Genomic DNA, 21,507 nt, shown 5'->3' with positions numbered 1-21,507 from the left:
ATATCCCATCCCACAGCACACTTTAAAAGGGTTAAAGCCCATTATCACTCGCCTATTACACAGCATGGCCTTTTAAAGCCTATAAACTCTCCTTACCATTCCCCATTTTACCTGTCCAAAAACCAGACAAGTCTTACAAGTTAGTTCAGGATCTACACTTTATCAACCAAATTGTTTTGCCTATCCACCCCATGGTGCTAAACCCATACACTTTCCTATCCTCAATACCTCCGTCCACAATCCCTCTACAACCCATTATTCTGTTCTGGATCTCAAACATGCTTTCTTGACTATTCCTTTGCACCCTTCATCCCAGCCTCTCTTTGCTTTCACTTGGACTGACCCTGACACCCATCAGGCTCAGCAAATTACCTGGGCTGTACTGCTGCAAGGCTTCATGGACAGCCCCCATTACTTCAATCAAGCCCAAATTTCTTCCTCATCCCTTACCTTTCTCCGTATAATTCTTCATGAAAACACACGTGCTCTCCCTGCTGATCGTGTCTGGCTAATCTCCCAAGCCCCAACCCCTTCTACGAAACAACTCCTTTCCTTCCTAGGCATGGTTAGGTACTTCCACCTTTGGATACCTAGTTTTACCATCCTGACTAAACCATTATATGAACTCACAAAAGCAAACCTAGCTGATCCCGTAGATCCTAAATCCTTTCGCCACTCCCCTTTCCTTTCCTTAAAAACAGCCCCAGAAGCTACTCTCATATGAGCTCTCCCTAACTCATCCCAACTCTTTCCATTACACACAGCCAAAATACAGGGCTGTGTGGTCAAATTCTTACACAAGAGCTAGGACCATGCCCTGTACTCTTTCTGTCCAAACAACTTGACCTTACTCTTTTAGGCTGGCCCCCACATTATTCCTGATACCACACCTGACCCCCATGACTGTATCTCTCTCATCCACCTGACATTCACTCCATTTCCCCATATTTCCTTCTTTTCTGTTCCTCACCCTGATCACACTTGGTTTATTGACGGCAGTTCCACCAGGCCTAATTGCCACTCACCAGCAAAGGCAGGCTATGCTATAGTATCTTCCCCATTTATAATTGAGGCTACCACTCTGTTCCTCTCCACTACCTCTCAGCAAGCTGAACTCGTTGCCTTAACTCAGGCCGTTACTCTTGCAAAAGGACTACGCGTCAATATTTATACTGACTCTAAATATGCCTTCTTTCACTCACGTCCGTGTGAAGAGACCACCAAACAGGCTTTGTGTGAGCAATAAAGCTTTTTAATCACCTGGGTGCAGGCGGGCTGAGTCCGAAAAGAGAGCCAGCGAAGGGAGATAGGGGTGGGGCCGTTTTATAAGATTTGGGTAGGTAAAGGAAAATTACAGTCAAAAGGGGGTTGTTCTCTGGTGGGCAGGGGTGGAAGTCACAAGGTGCTCAGTGGGGGAGCTTTTGAGCCAGGATGAGCCAGGAGAAGGAGTTTCACAAGGTAATGTCATCAGTTAAGGCAGGAACAGGCCATTTTAACTTCTTTTGTGGTGAAATGTCATCATTTCACCATGAAATGGCCATCTGGATGTGTACGTGCAGGTCACAGGGGATATGATGGCTCAGCTTGGGCTCAGAGGCCCGACATTCCTGTCTTCTTATATTAATAAGAAAAACAAAACAAAATAGTGTTGAAGTGTTGGGGCGGCGAAAATTTTTGGGGGTGGTATGGAGAGATAATGGGCGATGTTTCTCAGGGCTGCTTCGAGCGAGATTAGGGGCAGTGTGGGAACCTAGAGTAGGAGAGATTAAGCAGAAGGAAGATTTTGTGGTAAGGGGTGATATTGTGGGGTTGTTAGAAGAAACATTTTTCATATAGAATGAATGGTGATGGCCTGGATATGGTTTTGTATGAACTGAAAAATGAATGGACTGAGACAAAGAGAAAAACAGGTATTAAAGGACTAAGAATTGGGAGGACTCAGGACATCCAATTAGAGAGTGCTTAAGTAGGTTCAGCATAGCCCTGCCAGCAAAGATTATTTATTTACTTCAAGAGGGAGTTAAGAGTGACGGTTTGGGGATAGCACCACGAGATATCAGCTGTGATGGCTTGGAGAAACCGTGTAAACTGGCAGTGTAAATGAGCAAGGCATTTATGAGTAGTTGAGAACAGTGAATAGGAGTATGACTAGACAGAAGATAGTAGGGATGACAAGTTTTTTGGGGTGCAGTACAAGTTGGTCTGGTGTCTGGAATGAGACTGGGGCCTAATAAAAGGGAGCATCTATACAGGAGCTCAAATGGGCTGTACCCTGTAGCATTCCGAGGACAGGCCTGAATTCTGAGAAGAGAAAGTGGTAAAAGTATTGTCCAGTCCCTTTTAAGTTGGTGGCTGAGCTTGGTGAGGTGTGTTTTTAAAAGACCATTAGTTCACTGAATACCAAGAGCTACAGAAACTGCTTGGGTGATTTGACTGATAAGGGCTGGTCCGTTATCAGATTGTATAGAGGTGGGAAGGCCAAACCGAGGAATTATGTCTGACAAAAGGGAAGAAATGACCACGGTAGCCTTCTCAGACCCTGTGTCTACCCAGACTAAGAGGTATTTTAGTTTTCTGACTTGGGGCATGTGAGTAAAATCAATTTGCCAGTCCTGGGCGGGGCAAATCCCCGAGTTTGATGTGTAGGAAAGAGAGGGGGCCTGAACAATCTCTGAGGGGTAGTAGAATAGCAGATGGAACACTGACAAGTGATTTCCTTGAAGATAGATTTCCACAATGGAAAGGAAATGAGAGGTTCTAAGAGGCGGGCTAGTGGCTTGTATTATAGCATAGCCTGCCTTTGCTGGTGTGTGGCGATTAGGCCTGGTGGAACTGCCGTCAATAAACCAAGTGTGATCAGGGTGAGGAACAGGAAAGAAGGAAATATGGGGAAATGGAGTGAATGTCAGGTGGATCAGAGATACAATCATGAGGGTCAGGTGTGGTATCAGGAATAATGTGGGAGGCCAGATTGAAGTCCGGACCAGGAACAACGGTAACTGTGGGAGACCCAACAAAGAGTGAGTATAGCTGAAGGAGCTGGGGAGCAGAAAGTATATGCATCAGGTGGGAGGAATAAAATAGGTTTTGGAAGTTATGAGAACTGTAGAGAGTGAGTTGAGCATAGTTTGTGATTTTGAGGGCCTCTAAAAGTATTAGGGTGGCAGCAGCTGCCGCACACAGACATGAGGGCTAGGCTAAAACAGTAAGGTCAAGTTATTTGGATAAAAAGGCTATAGGGCACGATCCCGGCTCTTGTGTAAGAATTCTGACTGCACTAACCATGCCTAGGAAGGAAAGGAGTTGTTGTTTTGTAGAAGGGATTGGGGTTTGGCAGATTAGCCAGACATGATTAGCAGAGAGAGCACGTGTGTTTTTACGAGAATTATACTGAGACAGGTAACAGCTGAGGAAGAAATTTGGGCTTGACTGAAGTAATGGGGGCTGTCCGTGAAGCCTTGCAGCAGTACAGCCCAGGTAATTTGCTGAGCCTGATGGGTGTCAGGGTCAGTCCAAATGAAAGCAAAGAGAGGCTGGGATGAAGGGTGCAAAGGAATAGTAAAGAAAGCATGTTTGAGATCCAGAACAGAATAATGGGTTGTGGAGGGATTGTGGAGGGAGGTATTGAGGATAGGAGAGTATATGGGTTTAGCACCATGGGGTGGACAGGCAAAACAATTTGGTTGATAAAGTGTAGATCCTGAACTAACTTGTAAGACTTGTCTGGTTTTTGGACAGGTAAAATGGGGAATGGTAAGGAGAGTTTATAGGCTTTAAAAGGCCATGCTGTAACAGGCAAGTGATAACGGGCTTTAATTCTTTTAAAGTGTGCTCTGGGATGAGATATTGGCATTGAGTGGGGTAAGGGTGATTAGGTTTTAATGGGATGGTAAGGGGTACATGATTGGTCGCCAAGGAGGGAGTAGAGGTGTCCTATATTTGTGGTTTAAATGGGGAGATACAAGGGGAGGATGTGAAGGAGGCTTTGAACTGGGGGAAAAGGCAGCAATGAGGTGTGGCTGTACCCTAGGAATAGTCAGGGAAGCAGATAATTTAGTTAGAATGTCTCGGCCTAATAAGGGAGGTGGGCAGGTGGGGATAACCAAAAAAGAGTGCATAAAAGAATATTGTCCAAGTTGGCACCAGAGTTGGGGAGTTTTAAGAGGTTTAGAAGCCTGGTTGTCAATACTCACAACAGTTATGGAGGCAAGGGAAACAGGCCCTTGAAAAGAAGGTAATGTGGAGTGGGTAGCCTCCGTATTGATTAAGAAGGGAACGGACTTGCCCTCCACTGTGAGAGTTACCTAAAGCTCGGTGTCTGTGGTGGTCTAGGGGGCTTTCGAGGCGATCGGGCAGCATCAGTCTTTACCTGCTAAGCCAAGAAGATCTGGAATGGAGTCAGAGAGCTTTGGGCCAGAGTTTCAGGGGCTCTGGGAGTGGCTACCAGGTGAGTTGAACAGTCTGATTTCCAGTGGGGTCCCACACAGACGGGACATGGCTTAGGAGGAATCCTGGGCTGTGGGCATTCCTTGACCCAGTGGCCAGATTTCCAGCACTTGCAGCAAGCTCCTGGGAGAGGCGGGCCTGGAGGAATGCCCGGCCGCTGCGGTTTAGGTGTTTGGAAGTTCTTGTGTGCTGGAGATGTGGCTGGGGTTTGTCTCACAGTGGGGGCAGGGAATTGCAACTCAGAAATACGTTGCTACTTGGCTGCCTCTACTCTTTTATTGTACACCTTGAAGGCGAGGTTAATTAAGTCCTGTTGTGGGGTTTGAGGGCCAGAATTTAATTTTTGGAGCTTTATTTAATGTTCGGAGCAGATTGGGAAATAAAATAAAATGCATATTGAGAATAAGATGGCCTTCTGACTTTTCAGGGTCTAGGGCTGTAAAGCATCTGTCTCAGGGTTGCTGCCAAATGAGCCATGAACTGGGCTGATTTTTTATATTTGTTGAAAAAGAGCCTAAATTCTATCTGATTTGGGATGAAGAAAAAGGAGCATTAACCTTGACTATGCCTTTAGCTCCAGCCACCTATTTAAGAGGAAATTGCTGGGGGGAGGGCTAGTCACAGAACAAAACTGTAAGCCAGACCAGGTGTGAGGAGGGGAGGTGATAAAAGGATTATAGGGTGGGCGAGTGGAGGCTGAGGAAAAATTGAGACCTAGCTTGGCCTGGCAATGAGCAGCCTGGGGAGGAGGGGAGAGGTCAGATGGGTCCATAGAAAAGGAAGATTCAAAAGAAGAAAGACTCAGCGACACTTGTGGTTGGGGCTGAGGGGACAGATGGGAGGGAAAGAAGGAAGATTTGGGACGAGTTGCACTGGGAACAGAGACTAGGGAGGGAACGATGTGTAAAAGAATGCCTGAACATCAGGCACCTCAGACTGTTTGCCCATTTTACGACAAGAATGATTTAGATCTTGTTGGATGGAAAAATCGAAACTGCCATTTTCTGGCTATTTGGAACCACTGTCGAGTTTGTATTGGGGTCAAGCAGCATTGCAGGAGAAAATAAGTCACTTAGATTTTAGGTCAGGTGTGAGTTGAAGAGGTTTTAAGTTTTTGAGAACACAGGCTAAGGGAGAAGAGGGAGGAATGGAGGGTGGAAAGTTGCCCATAGTGAAGGAGGCAAGTCCAGAGAAAAGAGAGAGTAGAGACATGGAGAGAAGGGGTGGGGGGTGCTTGTCCCCCAGGAAAGTGGAGAAGGGGTAGAGACACGGAGAGAAGGGGTCAGGGGGTTCTTGCCCCCCAGAAAAGCGGTACTTGCTGCTAAGGGTGAAGGACCAAGGCAGGCATCCCCGCTTGGTCAGACACCTCTGAAATGTGGGTGAATAATCAGGCAGGCATCCCTGCGCGATTAAACACCAAGGGAAGACTGTCTTCCTGAGTCTGTTACCGGTGCCAGAGTTTTGGGTTCATGGATAAAACGCGTCTCCTTTGTCTCTACCAGAAAAGGAAAGGAACTGAAATTAAGAGAAAGGAGAAATTGAAGTGTGGCACCAAAATTGAAAGGAGAAAGAGGTTGAGGGATAGTGAGAGAGGTTGGAGAAGAGAGTAAAGAGAGGCCGCTTACCCGATTTAAAATTGGTGAGATGTTCCTTGGGCTGGTTGGTCTGAGGACCAGAGGTCGTAACTGGATCTTTCTCATGGAGCAAAGAGCAGGAGGACAGGAGATTGATCTCCCAAAGGAGGTCCCCCGATCCGAGTCATGGCACCAAAATTTCACTCGCGTCCATGTGAAGAGACCACCAAACAGGCTTTGTGTGAACAATAAAGCTTTTTAATCATCTGGGTGCAGGCGGGCTGAGTCTGAAAAGAGAGTCAGCGAAGGGAGATGGGGTGGGGCCGTTTTATAAGATTTGGGTAGGTAAAGGAAAATTACAGTCAAAAGGGGGTTGTTCTCTGGCAGGCAGGTGTGGGGGTCACAAGGTGCTCAGCAGGGGAGCTTTTGAGCCAGGATGAGCCAGGAGAAGGAATTTCACAAGGTAATATCATCAGTTAAGGCAGGAACGGCCATTTTAACTTCTTTTGTGGTGGAATGTCATCAGTTAAGGCAGGAACTGGCCATCTGGATGTGTACGTGCAGGTCACAGGGGATATGATGGCTTAGCTTGGGCTCAGAGGCCTGACACCTTCCATATCCTGCACCACCATGCTGTTATATGGACTGAAAGAGGTTTCCTCACTACGCGAGGGTCCTCCATCATTAATGCCTCTTTAAAAAAAGCTCTTCTCAAGGCTCCTTTACTTCCAAAGGAAGCTGGAGTCATTCACTGCAAGGGCCATCAAAAGACATCAGATCCCATCACTCAGGGCAACGGTTATGCTGATAAGGTAGCTAAAGAAGCAGCTAGCTTTCCAACTTCTGTCCCTCATGGCCAGTTTTTCTCCTTCACATCGGTCACTCCTACCTACTCCCTCACTGAAACTTCCACCTATCAATCTCTTCCCAAACAAGGCAAATGGTTCTTAGACCAAGAAAAATATCTCCTTCCAGCCTCACAGGCCCATTCTATTCTGTCGTCATTTCATAACCTCTTCCATGTAGGTTACAAGCCGCTAGCCCGCCTCTTAGAACCTCGTATTTCCTTTCCATCGTGGAAATCTGTCCTCAAGGAAATCACTTCTCAGTGTTCCATCTGCTATTCTACTACTCCTCAGGGATTGTTCAGGCCCCCTTTCTTCCCTACACATCAAGCTTGGGGATTTGCCCCCACCCAGGACTGGCAAGTTGACTTTACTCACATTCCCTGAGTCAGAAAACTAAAATACCTCTTAGTCTGGGTAGACACTTTCACTGGATGGGTAAAGGCCTTTCCCACAGAGTCTGAAAAGGCCACCACCGTCATTTCTTCCCTTCTGCCAGACATAATTCTTAGGTTTGGCCTTCCCACCTCTGTACAGTCCAATAATGGACTGGCCTTTATTAGTCAAGTCACCCAAGCAGTTTCTCAGTCTCTTGGTATTCCGTAAAACCTTCATACCCCTTACTGTCCTCAATCTTCAGGAAAGGTAGAATGGACTAATGGTCTTTTAAAAACACACCTCACCAAGCTCAGCCTCCAACTTAAAAAAGAGGACTACGTCAAGAATAGAGCCCAAAAACTCACCAACCAAGCAATTGCACTGAACTCCCTTGGGCACTCTCTAATTGGATGTCCTGGGTCCTCCCAATATTTAGTCCTTTAATACCTGTTTTTCTCCTTCTCTTATTCAGACCTTGTGTCTTCCATTTAGTTTCTCAATTCATACAAAACTGTATCCAGGCCATCACCAATCATTCTATACAACAAATGTTTCTTCTAACAACCCCACAATATCACTCCTTACAACAAAATCTTCCTTCAGCTTAATCTCTCCCACTCTAGGTTCCCATGCAGACCCTAATCCCTCTCGAAGCAGCCCTGAGAAACATCGCCCATTATCTCTCCATACCACCCCTCCCAAAATTTTCACTGCTGCAACACTTCAACACTATTTTACATTATTTTTCTTATTAATACAAGAAGACAGGAATGTCAGGCCTCTAGGCCCAAGCTAAGCCATCATATCCCCTGTGACCTCCACATATACATCCAGATGGCCTGAAGCAAGTGAAGAATCACAAAAGAAGTGGAAATGGCTGGTTCCCGCCTTTACTGATGACATTACCTTGTGAAATTCCTTCTCCTGGCTCAGAAGCTCCCACATTGAGCACCTTGTGACCCCCACCCCTGCCCACCAGGGAACAACCCCCTTTGACTGTAATTTTCCACTACCTACCCAAATCCTATAAAACAGGCCCACCCCATCTCTCTTTGCTGACTCTCTTTTCAGACTCAGCCCGCCCGCACCCAGGTGAAATAAACAGCCTTATTGCTCACACAAAGCCTGTTGGTGGTCTCTTCACACGGTTGTGCATGACAGTTTCCTAATCACTTAAATTGGGAGAATAATTGTAACTACTGGACAGGGTTGTTGGGAGGATTAAATGAATCAATATATAAAAAGCACTTAGAATACGATCTGACACATTGTAAACACTCAGTGCTAGCAGCTGTGTTAACTTTATTGTTATTTTTATTAAGCTGTATTACTGAAATAACTTAGGATTCTAAGACTGTGACTTTTGGATATTTGTAGGGAAGTTAGCATACTGTAAATATTAATGGGTTTTCAATATCAGGCTCTCACATTAAATGATGATAAAACAGCAATAAAGTCAATCTCACTTATTTAACTGGAGAAGCAAAGAACACAAAGGATAAAAGTAATTCCATCATTTTAAGATGTGGCCATTCTAAAGCCTATTCTTTAGTAAGAACCAAGAAATGTTCTAAACCAAAGGTAAGTTGTGTATTAGTCTTCCAGGGCTGCCATAACAAAATGCCACAGACTGGGCAGCTTAAATAACAGATATTATAATTTTTCACAGTTTTGGAGGCTGGAGCTCCAAGATGAAGGTGCTGGCAGGGTTGGTTTCTGGTGAAGCCTCTCTCCTTGGCTTGCAGGTGGCTGCCTTCTTACTGTGTCCCCATGTGAACTTTTCTTTGCACAATCACACCCCTACTGTCTCTTCTTCTTGTAGGACACCCAGTCCTATTGTGTCCTGAATTGGTGGGTTCTTGGTCTCACTGACTTCAAGAATGAAGCCGCGGACCCTCACGGTGAGTGTTACAGCTCTTAAGGTGGCCCGTCTGGAGTTGTTCCTTCCTTCCGATGTTCGGATGTGTTTGGAGTTTCTTCCTTCTGGTGGGTTCATGGTCTCGCTGGCTCAGGAGTGAAGCTGCAGACCTTCGTGGTGAGTGTTACAGCTCTTAAGGCGGCGTGTCTGGAGTTGTTTGTTCCTCCCGGTGGGCTCGTGGTCTCTCTGGCTTCAGAAGTGAAGCTGCAGACCTTCGCAGTGAGTGTTACAGCTCAAAAAAGCAGCATGGACCCAAAGAGTGAGCAGTAGCAAGATTTATTGCAAAGAGTGAAGGAACAAAGCTTCCACAGTGTGGAAGGGGACCCGAGTGGGTTGCCACTGCTGGCTCGAGCAGCCTGCTTTTATTCTCTTATCTGGCCCCACCCATGTCCTGCTGATTGGTAGAGCCGAGTGGTCTGTTCTGACAGGGTGCTGATTGGTGCGTTTACCATCCCTGAGCTAGACATAAAAGTTCACCACGTCCCCATCAGATCAGTTAGATACAGAGTATAGACACAAAGGTTCCCCAAGGCCCCACCAGAGCAGCTAGATACAGGGTGTTGATTGGTGCACTCACAAACCCTGAGCTAGACACAGAGTGCTGATTGGTGTATTTACAATCCCTGAGCTAGACATAGAGGTTCTCCACATCTCCACCAGACTCAGGAGCCCAGCTGGCTTCACCCAGTGGATCCTGAACCGGGGCTGCAGGTGGAGCTACCTGCCAGTCCCGCGCCATGCGCTCGCACTCCTCAGCCCTTGGGTAGTCAATGGGACTGGGCGCCGTGGAGCAGGGGGTGGCGCTCGTCGGGGAGGCTCGGGCCGCACAGGAGCCCATGGATGGGGTGGGAGGCTCAGGCATGGCGGGCTGCAGGTCCCGAGTCCTGCCCCACGGGAAGGCAGCTAAGGTCCGGTAAGAAATCGAGCACAGTGCCGGTGGGTCTGCACTCCTGGGGGACCCAGTACACCCTCCACAGCCGCTGGCCTGGGTGCTAAGCCCCTCACTGCCCAGGGCCGGCAGGGCTGGCCGGCTGCTCTGAGTGCAGGGCCCTCCAAGCCCACGCCCACCCGGAACTCCAGCTGGCCCGCAAGCGCTGCACGCAGCCCTGGTTCCCGCTCAGGCCTCTCCCTCCACACCTCCCTGCAAGCCGAGGGAGCCAGCTCCCACCTTGGCCAGCCCAGAAAGGGGCTCCCACAGTGCAGCGGTGGGCTGAAGGGCTTCTCAAGTGCCACCAAAGTGGGAGCCCAGGCAGAGGAGGCACCAAGAGCGAGCGAGGGCTGTGAGGACTGCCAGCACGCTGTCACCTCTCACTATTAGATTAGGGCACCACTCTTACGACCTCATTTAACCTTAATTTCCTCCAGAAAGGCTCTATCTCCAAATACGGGTACATTGGGGATTAGGGATTCAACATATGAATTTGGTGGGGGACATAATTCAGCCCCTAACACTCTGTCTGCTTCACACCCTTGCCCTGTAAACCTGAAGGTCTCCTCATTGCCCTCAGAGAAGGTGCAACCTAAGTCATGATGACTAAAGGCAACTTCCCACCATGCTTTTCCATGGGCTGCTTCTGTGTCTTAAACAAAATTCATCAAGCATCGTTTGCTTTGGGTATATTCCTTCTTGCATTCATTCTGTTCCTTGACTCTAGAATGCTTTTCCCCATCTTTCCATGTCCACATCATACATATATCTCTGACCCAGCCTAAATGCAACTTCTTCTGGGATGCCTGTCTTAGTCCACCCTGATGGAAACCCTCTCCTCTCAGCTGAGCTCCATGGCACAGTGTGCTCCTTTCAGCACATTTCATTTTCTCAATTTTATATCATGCCTCAACTCCGCTATGCATTCCTGAGGTATCAACTAGTTCTGATTCATCCTCGTCATCACTGTAATCCTTCTGCAGCACAGTGTCTCATTCTACATTTAATCTTAAAAAATGTGTTGAATGAGTAAATGAAATGTCGATTGCCTGCCAATGACTAGCAGGTAGGAGTTGAGGGATCAGGAAGGATAAGCATCAAACTTTGTGGTTATCCATGGGAAAGTGAGATTTCAGAGGGCTTTTATTTTATATTTTCTATATTTCTGAATTATTTTAATTTTATGATATGTATCCATAGCTTTTACATTTTTACCCCACTCCTGTTGAATGCAATAACTTTTTAAATAAAAAACAGTATCAAAGATTTCAAAAATTTTTTAAAAGGGGTAGGTGGGAGAGAGAACACTGATGTTACGAAGCACGGCTATTATACTTAAAATGCATTGTCCATGTGAACAAGAAAATAAAAAAGGAGGGCTTTGTAGGTACCTATGGAAATATTTACATATGCAGAAGCACTCATCCTAAAACATAATTAAAAGGTTTATAGAATTATTTGACCACTTAAACTATGTACATGTACAGCTGATAAAAATGAAAACTTTAAAAAAAATGTTGTAGGCCAGATGCAGTGGCTCATGCCTGTAATCCCAACATTCTGGGAAGCCAAGGCAAGAGGATCGCTTGAGCCCAGGAGGTTGAGACCAGCCTGGGCAATATGGAGAAACCTCACCTCTACTAAAAAGTACAAAAATTAACTAGGATGGCGACACACATCTGTAGTCCTGGCTACTTGGGAGGCTGAGGTGGGAGGCTTGCTTAAGCCCAGGAGGTCGAGGCTACAGTGAGCAGTGATCACACCACCAGCCTGGTGGCAGAACAAGAACCTGTCCCAAAAAAAAAAAAAAAATTGCTGCACATGAGAAACGCCTTATCCTTTCTTTAGTATTGAAAAAATTTTAAGTATATGTAATACAACCCATCTTGAAATACAACTTTTTCCCCATATTGAGCCTGCAACTTACATCTCTTATTTTCATCTTCTGGTCTTTACCACCAGTTAGAAAGCCATCCCCAAGTTCCATGAGATATAAGAAAAAATAGAGATTATTTTTAAAATTAAAAAGCATGAAACTTTTCTGTGACAATTAGGAGAAGATAAATTTTAGTAGAATAAATGGTAACATGTTTGGGAAAAAAGAAGGTAAAATCTATTTCAGAACATGCTTTCAGGCTTTTATAGATACCTTTAGGATTATCTACGCAAAGCTGAATTCACACACACAGGCACACACACACACATGCACACACACACACACTCCTACTAAAAGCTATAGATATTTATGCTCATTACACTTCACAATGCATATGTGTGGAACATAAAACTATTGTTAGTTTTTTTTTACTCTGCTCTGAGCACAAAGCAGAAATGAATGCAGAGAAAAAATGAAGTGGACTTTTCCCAGAGTGCACCCCTGCCATGGAACACGGTGAATGTTGTCCTCTGGGAGAGCAGCAAGCCATTTAAATTCAGGGAACAGATTCTCAACACTGGCAAGCTATTTTTAGCTCAAGCTGTAGCTTAATTTGGAAACCAAGCAGTTGAGGTCTTGCCTTTCTCTTGGATTGACTTTTTTTTAATGGCAGTAGAAAGCTATACATATGGAAAAGTTGTTCTCTAAATGTAGCATTTTAATCATTCTTGAAGAATATAGAATTCTAAAGCTGGTTGAAAAAAATGTTCATGCTAGAGCTTTGAAAGTCTTGTTTATCTATAGACTGTTGTTTTAAAATTCATCGTGTATGGTCCTGGAAAAAAAGGAAGATGCTCTTAATGGGTTTATTTAACCACAGTTTTGGGGGATATGCCAACCTGTACAGCAACTTGATAGAACAGCAACTTCACTTTGATGTCAGGTGCCTGGCCTGGGAGGTCTGGCCAAAATCAAGATGTGGAGAGTCTCTGGGCTTCCAGAACACTGTAATGTTCATGCTCAAAAGGATCCTCCAGAGTTTTAGGGCAGTAGGACACGTATTCTATCAGCCATGATGACTTAGCTGTTGCAACGACCCTGTCTATTAGGATAGTTTAATTCAAATTAAAGGATAATTAAAGCAAACAAATTAAAAATTAATTTCTTTAGTCATGCTAGCCTCATTTCAAGTACCCAGCTGCGTGGGGCCAGTGGGCTACCATATTGGACAGTGTAGAGCCCTTCTATTGTCATGAAAAATTCTACTGGACAGCACTACTCTATACCAATGCCAAAATAACATTAGGCAGTTTTGTGAAAAGCACCAGATGAGGTGTTAAGAGACATAGAATTTGGTCCTATCCTAGCCTCTTTTTTTCTTTTTTTTGACAAACAAACACAAACATTTAAAATAGTACTATTTTAAGCACTTTATGAAGTGCTTATTAACATCATTTAATCCTCATAATAACCTTATGAGCTGCTACAATTATTTCCATTTTCTAGATAAGGAGACTGAGGCACAAAGATGTTAAGTGCTTACCAAGTCAGTAAGTGGTAGAGCTAAGATACGAACCCAGGCACTTTGCCTTCAGAGTCTTTGGTCTTAACCACTACTTAATGCTGCCTCTCTGAAAATCCACGTGATTTGGGAACGTTTCTTCACCACTGTATTCATCTGTCAAGTAAAGAAAGCAACCAGATTTCATCTAAGGTCCTTTCCACTGTGAATGCTCTGAAATTAATTCTCTTATACAGTTGTTATTGAGTGCCTGCTCTGGGTAGGGAGTATATTAGATGCTGGATATAAATAGATGAACAAAACAGACATGGTGCCCTTATAGTGAGAGAAGGAGACATTAACCAAACATATAATATGTGGAAAATGGCAATGGGGAGCCATGTGGCAGAGGATGGGTTCTGGATACTGTAAATGTTCAGTGAGATTTGGCCCAGAGAGATCAACCATGGCTCTTTTGAGCAGGTGGAACATGGTGATGTGGCCAACACTGAGAGGAGGGGAGCTCTTGGGAGCCTCCACCGTCCCAACTGCTGCCACCCAGGGATGGTCAGCCATACCTACACACCTCCCATGGCAGTGGGTTTACCATGCATCTGTGTGGGTGGGGGATGGGAGTCAGAGCATGGAGTTGGAGGCTGCTAGTGAACAGGACCACAGAGAAACAAAATTCGCCACGCTTCAGGCGTGCCCAGATTCGTATCTCCTGGGCAACCACTGTATGTGTCTATGTCAGAGTTAAAAAAGGCTAACATCTGTAATGGGGATCAGAAATAATTTGGGTTCCAGCCTATACATAATTCATACAAAGGGGATTGCTTCACACATGCTTATGACAGGAATGTCAGCCTATGACAAGGCAAACGTGTGCAAAGACTCAGCTAGTGAATCCAGGCAGGAAACTTCACATTGGAGATTTGCCTCAGGGATTCTGACTACAGAGATTTTGTTCCAGAAAAGGGTCTGATTCTCAAGTCTGTACATGAGAAATGTAAAAAAAAGAGCAAATAGGAAGCCCATTCTGGAGAGGCGTCTCTTGCCCCCTCTGCTTTTCTACTGTGGGCTTTCCTCAAGGCTCAGGCCTTGCTTGCTTTCTCTTTGGCAAAGTTCTTCTATGGCATGGCTCTAACTAGTTCATCACTAAATGGTGCCAATGCAGACAGGAAACCAGCAGGGAGATATCCTAGTCAAGCCTTGAACCTGAGTACTATGAATAAGAAGAAAGACTTTCTTCTGATAGTTCACTACCGAATGAGGGCAGTGGCTCAGCAGAGGGACTGATCCTACAGAAGAATCTTAAAGCCAGGATTGCAAATTCAGTACTGACAGTGGCAAGACAGGTGATAGAAATGAGTGAGCTGGGCAGGGCGGGTCCATGGTAAACTGGGGATTTTGGACAGCTTCTACTTCTCCAACTACTTGTGGCTCAATTTGTTTTCCTACTTTTTTCTCTTTTTGTAAAAAAAAAAAAAAAGAAGGCTGGGCACTGTGGCTCACGCCTGTAATCCCAGCACTTTGGGAGGCCGAAGCAGGAGGATTGCTTGAGCTCAGGCATTTGAGACCAGCCTGGGCAACATAGTGAGATCCTATCTTAAAAAAAAAAATAAATAAAAATTAGCTGGGCATGGTGGTGCACACTTGTCATCCAAAGCTACTTGGGAGGCTGAGGTGGGAGGATCACTTGTTCCCAGGAGGTCAAAGCTGAGGCTACAGTGAGCCATGATTGCATCACTGCACTCCAGCCTGGCTGACAGAGTGAGACCCTGTCTCTTAACAAAATGAAGTCAGAATTCTGTATTTGCATGTGAAATGTGGACAACCAATATTGTATGCCAAGTGGTACAAAAACACATCTGCAGGGACAGATGTGATCTTTCGCTTGCTAAGGCTTGATAGTCTTAATATATCTAAAGAAAGAGGCCTGCCAGTGGGGAGGGGAGTGGCCAGAAAAAAAAAAAAAAAAGGGAAGGGAGGGCCAAAGGGTGAATGGAGGCCAAGGGTCTAAAACACTGCAAACCCAGGTGGGACAGCGCAACAGTCCGCTCCATGGAGTAGTTGCATATTGTGTTGTCTATGTGGAGATTGCCTGGGATGACCATGGCTTGACAACATCAACCCCTAAGGTTACCTAACTCTTCACTCGGGCTTGGTGCTCAGAAGCTACTTCCGCTTATAATTTGGCTTCCCAAGATCTGCCCACAGACAGAGAATGCCAGTGTGAATATCCAGTTTATTTGGTAGTGTTATTTCACTTTCTAAAATAATAAATGGGGATTCTGATTTTACAAATTAATCTCTTTTAGTTAAATTAAATGTACCTAATGTAAATGACGAGTTAATGGGTGCAGCATACCAACATGGCACATGTATACATATGTAACAAACCTGCACATTGTGCACATGTACCCTAAAACTTAAAGTATAATAATAATAAAATAAAATAAAAATTAAATGTTCTCCAGAGCTCCACTACCTAAGACAATGATGATTCAATTTCTACATGATCATCTTATCAATATCAATGAAAAAGGCAAGGTGCCGTGTGTGTATATATATATATATATATATATATATATATATATGCAAGACTAGTGCAATATACATACACATATATACGTATATATATATATATGCATAGACCTGGAATCCTCCATTTCTCCAAGGAAACTTGGTTTCTTGAGTGGGAAATGATATTTAAAGGCCACAAGCTGTGCTGTCATCACTTCTAGGACTTTTCAGTGGACAGAGCTAGGAAATACATATTTCTGGAAATTTTTAAAAAATCACGGGCTCATACTGATATTTCCAATTCAAATTTAACATTACAGGGAATATATATACATGCTGAGAGAGAGGTTTTGATTCCCAACAATATTAACATAGTTATTGCTTTCTTCTGCAACATATGAAACAGTTTTGAAATAATACTGATATTAGTATTAATGATAAGCATTTAATGCATGAATTTTATGATTTCTTTGCAGCTCTGTTTGTCCTTAGAATATATTCCATTGAGCAAATATATCAAAATGCTGTGTTAATGACTTCAAGTAATTATTTTCTATGTAGTCACGTCACTAACTTGATATAGAGTTAAAAATAATAAAATATGTATTTCAATTTTTTTAAATTAGGGATTATCTTTCCTTTTTGATTGAATTTTATCTTTTGGATATGTGAAATATTAACAAGATACTAAAACTGTATAAAGTATACTCGCAGAAGAATAACTTCCATCTGCATTTTTATTGGTTTTGGTTTATCTTTTCAGTTTCTTTTTGCAAATGTAAGCAGATAGCTATTCATTTTAATCCTATCAGTGTCTTGTACAGTGCTGCAAGGTGGAGTGATCATGGGAGGCTCATGCTGCCCCGGCTGCTGCCTCTCCAGTGAGGGGTCTGCTGTGCCCATGTGTCATCCATGGTGGTGTGTTTGCCATGGATCTGTGTGGGTGAGGGCACTGTGGATCTACAAGAAAACATCTGCCGGCCATGGTGGCTCACACCTGTAATCCCAGCACTTTAGGAGGCTGAGGCGGGCAAATCGCTTGAGCCCAGCAGTTTGAGACCAGCCTGGACAGCATAATGAGAACCTGTCTCTATTTTTTAAAAGTTAATAAAAAATAAAATGTCCATATTTGTCATTTCCATCTGGATACTTTCAGTTAAAATTCATGATGTATAAAGACAAAGCATCAGTCTTCTCCTTGAACTAACTCTGCCTCCAGACTTCCCTGTTTCTGTTCTCAGTGCTTCAACTCTCCCAACCTCTCAGTATCAAAATTGGTCAACTTAGACTTCTCCATTTTGTTTAGTCCTCACAGTCTATCAATCACCAGAACATGTGGTTATTCATTCAGTTAACATCAACTTTTTTTGCGCATTAACTATGTGCCAATCACATGATGAACAAGACATGATCTGTGATTCCAAGGAACATACATTGCAGTGGAGAAGATGCGAGAATAATTAAATGATCCCAAGATTGTACAAAGTGCTGTTGAAGTAAACAGGAGATGGCTTGGGAGAACAAAGGGAGTAGAGAAAACCCTCATCAAGGGGGACTTCACAGAGGAGGTAATGTCTGAGCTGAGTTTGGGGCTGGGGAGAGTGGGAATAAGATTTAATCACAAGAACAACAGGATGAAGATGGGAGAAGAGCACTCCAGGCAGAGGGAGCTGGAGGCAAATGAGAGCAGGATGTGTTCCAACAACTACAGATTTTTCAATGTGCTTGGAGTGTCACAGTTTGGCAGATAAAGAGACAGAGACCTGATGACAATGAATTTTGTCTACTCACCATGCTATGCTACAAGCCTTCTTTCTTTTCTTTTCTTTTCTTTTTTCTTTTCTCCTTCCTTCCTTCCTTCCTTCCTTCCTTCCTTCCTTCCTTCCTTCCTTCTTCCTTCCTTCCTTCCTTCCTTCCTTCCTTCCTTCCTTCCTTCCTTTCTTTTTCTTTCTCCCTTTCAGTGAACCCTCTGGGAACATGTCAAATGATTTATTAATAAAACTGTGTGATAATATCATCAGAATCTCATTTTGAAAAGATCAGCCTGGACATTGGTCAAAGAATGGAAGAGCTGAAGGAAGAAAAAAGCAGAGGCAAGACTAGTGCAATAATTTAGGGGAGCAATGAGGAAAGTCTGAACTAGGGTAGTGGCAGAAAGGATAAGGGGAAGAAAACTTATTTACGATGCATAAAGGAAACAGAACTGATAAGATTTGGCAGATGGATGGCGACTCTACAGTACTCTCAGATTTCTAGTTTTAGTTTGGTCAGCTTGGTGGGTGTTGGTACTATTTCCTCAGAATAGGAACACAGAAGGAGAAGCAACAGGTTGGAGGATGAGGAGCTACGAGGAGGGAATTAGGTGGAGTTACACTACAGAGAAGCATTCATTCAACAAATATCTGTTCAGCATCATTAACTACAAGGCGCTATGTTCTTTAGGGTGTGAGCAACAGATTGCAAGATAAGGGGAAGGAAATCCAAGAGCTTATTTATAATAGAGAATTACAGAGGGGAATATAGGAAAAACAAGAGAGAGAATAGCAAAGGAATGAGGATAAGAGTATGGAGCTAGGATTTGAGAAGCGTGAAGAAGGTAACTGACTTCAATAATCTAAACAGTTTGTTGACTGAAAATTGCTTCAGTGTGAATGAATTCTGAAGCCCCAGAAAGTTTCAGAGGCTGGTGAACTAAGTTCGTATCAATTTTTCTTTTATAAAGCCTCTTGTGCCATCCTTTCTTTTTCATTGTCATTGCTATCACCAAAACTTGTTTTCTTCCTGTTCCTTTATATGTATTTCTCCTTCTTTTTGTTTATATTTTTTATTTTAAAATATTTTTTCCTTCTTTGTATCAGATAAGCAAAAGAACACATTGTAAATGTCATTCACAATCCCATCACTCAAAGATAAATACTGCAGTGTTTTAGAGTAATTTTCCTTTTTTTCTTTTCTTTTCTTTTTTTGGAGACAGGGTCTCAGTTCATCGCCCAGGCTGGAGTGCAGTGGCACAATCTCAGCTCATTGCAGCCTCAACTTCTTGGGCTCAGGTGATCCTCCCACCTCAGCCTCCCAAGTAGCTGGGACTACAGGCATGTACCACCATGCCTGGCTAATTTTTTTATATTGACACAGGGTTTTGCCATGTTACCCAGGCTGGTTTCAAACACCTAAGCTCAAGCGATCCTCCTGCCTCGGCCTCCCAAAGTGCTGAGATTACAGGCATGAGCCACTGCGCCTGGCAGCTTATGATCTTTCTATACTGCTATTTAACTTTTTAAGAAACCTGTATCTTAATTTTGCCAAATATTGCTTATATAAATCAGCTTAGGTTAGCTATGCAGCAGTAACAAACACCCTCGAAATCTCAGTGGCTTAGAAAGACAGCAACGACAAAGACTTATTTCTCACTCATATTTCATGTTGGCCATAGGTTAGCTGTGGATCAGCTTCATGTGCTCTTCACTTTGGGACCTAGGTTGAAGGATCATCCTCTATCTGGGACATGCTATTCTTTTGGTAGGGAGAAAAGAGCAATGGTGGAAATCATGTGATGACTCTTAAAGCTTTTGCTGGAAAGTGTTGTCCAGCACTCCACTCATTATATAGACACATACTGCTGAAGCAAGTAACAGAATCAAGTTGTCATGTCAGTGGGTAAATAAGTATAATTCTTTCACATGGAGAGACACTGACTCATCGAGAGCAGGAATAAAATCCACCTCAGCTCTAAATTCCTGTGGATATGTATATTTTGTATGTTCTTTATATATCATCACTATAAGCCAGCTGAATTTTGTAAGGTAAAATTATTAAATAGATACATTTTTCTCACTGTCTTTCAAATCTACATGAATGTTATTCCCTTCTTCCCTTCTCTGACTCTCGATATTATCTGATGCAGATCTAAAAGTTTTTCTTTAAATTCCGAGGTACTGTCTATCACACAGCTTCATCTTCATGACTTAAGAAGCTCAATTTCATCAAAACCCAAGCTTTAATCTCTCATTCAGTTTAAAGCTCCTTCTCTCTTCCATAGCTCTCAATCAGATCTACGTCTGGAGCTTTGCAGTGAGAGGGTCTGCTTTTCTCTACTTGTTCTACATCTTCCTCCAGTTGCTCTGTTTACTGATGCCGTATTGGTATAGGCCTGTAACAGGTGCTGGCTCCTTCTCTCCTAGGCTCTCGCTGTTCACTGCAGGTTAGCTGTGGATCAGCTTCATGTGCTCTTGACTTTGGGACCTAGGTTGAAGGATCAGCCTCTGTCTGGGACACGCTATTCTTTTGGTAGGGAGGAAAGAGCAATGGTTTTAGTTGTTTGAAGACTCCCTGCCAGAATCTCCCACTACACAATTCCTTGATGTGGGCAAGCATCCTCCAGCTGACCCCACAACTGTTCCCACAGCCTCTGTTTCTGGCTTTACACCCCAGAGCCAATTTCTCTTAGGGTCATCTTGTCAGGCAGACAGACCTCTAGAATGCAGATGCCTTAAGAAAGCTCACACAGGCCACCTACTGCAGTGTCCGGTCTGGTCCACTAGAAATACTCAGACTTTTACCACCACCGAATTCTGAAAATGCTTGCTCTTTCCACTATAGCCTTGACTCCTCACTCTATTACCAGGGGCAGCTCTTATCTTTAGTCTTATCTGGGAGCAAGTTAGTCTCTGGGTCCTCCAAACACCTGCAGAGATATGGCAAGGTCTCTGAAATGGTCTCTTAGAGCTCCTTATCTCACTAAAGCTGGGGGTGGGATAGAAACTTTTCAATGCATGGTGTTCTAATAACTATTTCCAAAAGTGATTCTTATCCCCAACATTCCTCATCTCATCTATAGGCTGGAGGTGGGAGATGGTCTTACAGTCACAAAGTGTGTTTCACAACCTTTTAGCAGGTCCTAAACGCTGGATCAGCATGTCCTTTTATTTACAACTTCAGAGAAGTAGCCAAAAGTAAGACAAAAGAAAGTCGTATATATTCAGAATATGTATTTTCTGCCCATGACATATTTTACACAGTATCAGGCCTGTGTGAGAGATGGGAGAAGGTGATATATAGTTATTTTTATAAAACTTTACCTTTTTCTCCTATCTGAGATAGCTGCACAAAATAATCCATTTTTTAAAAAAAGCTGACTCATGAAAAAGCAAGCAATATTAGAAAATTCAGAATTTTGATTTGAGAAGAATGAAAAAGATTATAATACTAAAGGAAAGGAGTTATGAAAACTTGACTGTCCCATTCATCCCTGGAAACTGACTATGACGACATGGGAAAAAAGTCTGCTTGGAAAGATCTGGGAGTTCAGAACTCAGAGCCATTCCCCTGTTTAGTTCAACTTAGCTTTATCTATTACTCGTCTTACAAGCAAAAGAAAGCAATGCAGAGGCTCAGGAGTCGTATTTTGAATCTTGGCTTTGAGCAAATGAAAAACACATCAAACAAGTTTGGCTTGTGATTCATTCCACAATTTAAGGCCACTGCCCTTTAATTTAATCCTTTGAATGCAACCATG

Source organism: Nomascus leucogenys, chromosome 11 (assembly GCF_006542625.1).
Source record: "Nomascus leucogenys isolate Asia chromosome 11, Asia_NLE_v1, whole genome shotgun sequence".
Classification (NCBI taxonomy): domain Eukaryota; kingdom Metazoa; phylum Chordata; class Mammalia; order Primates; family Hylobatidae; genus Nomascus; species Nomascus leucogenys.
Note: the sequence above shows the minus strand (reverse complement) of the source record.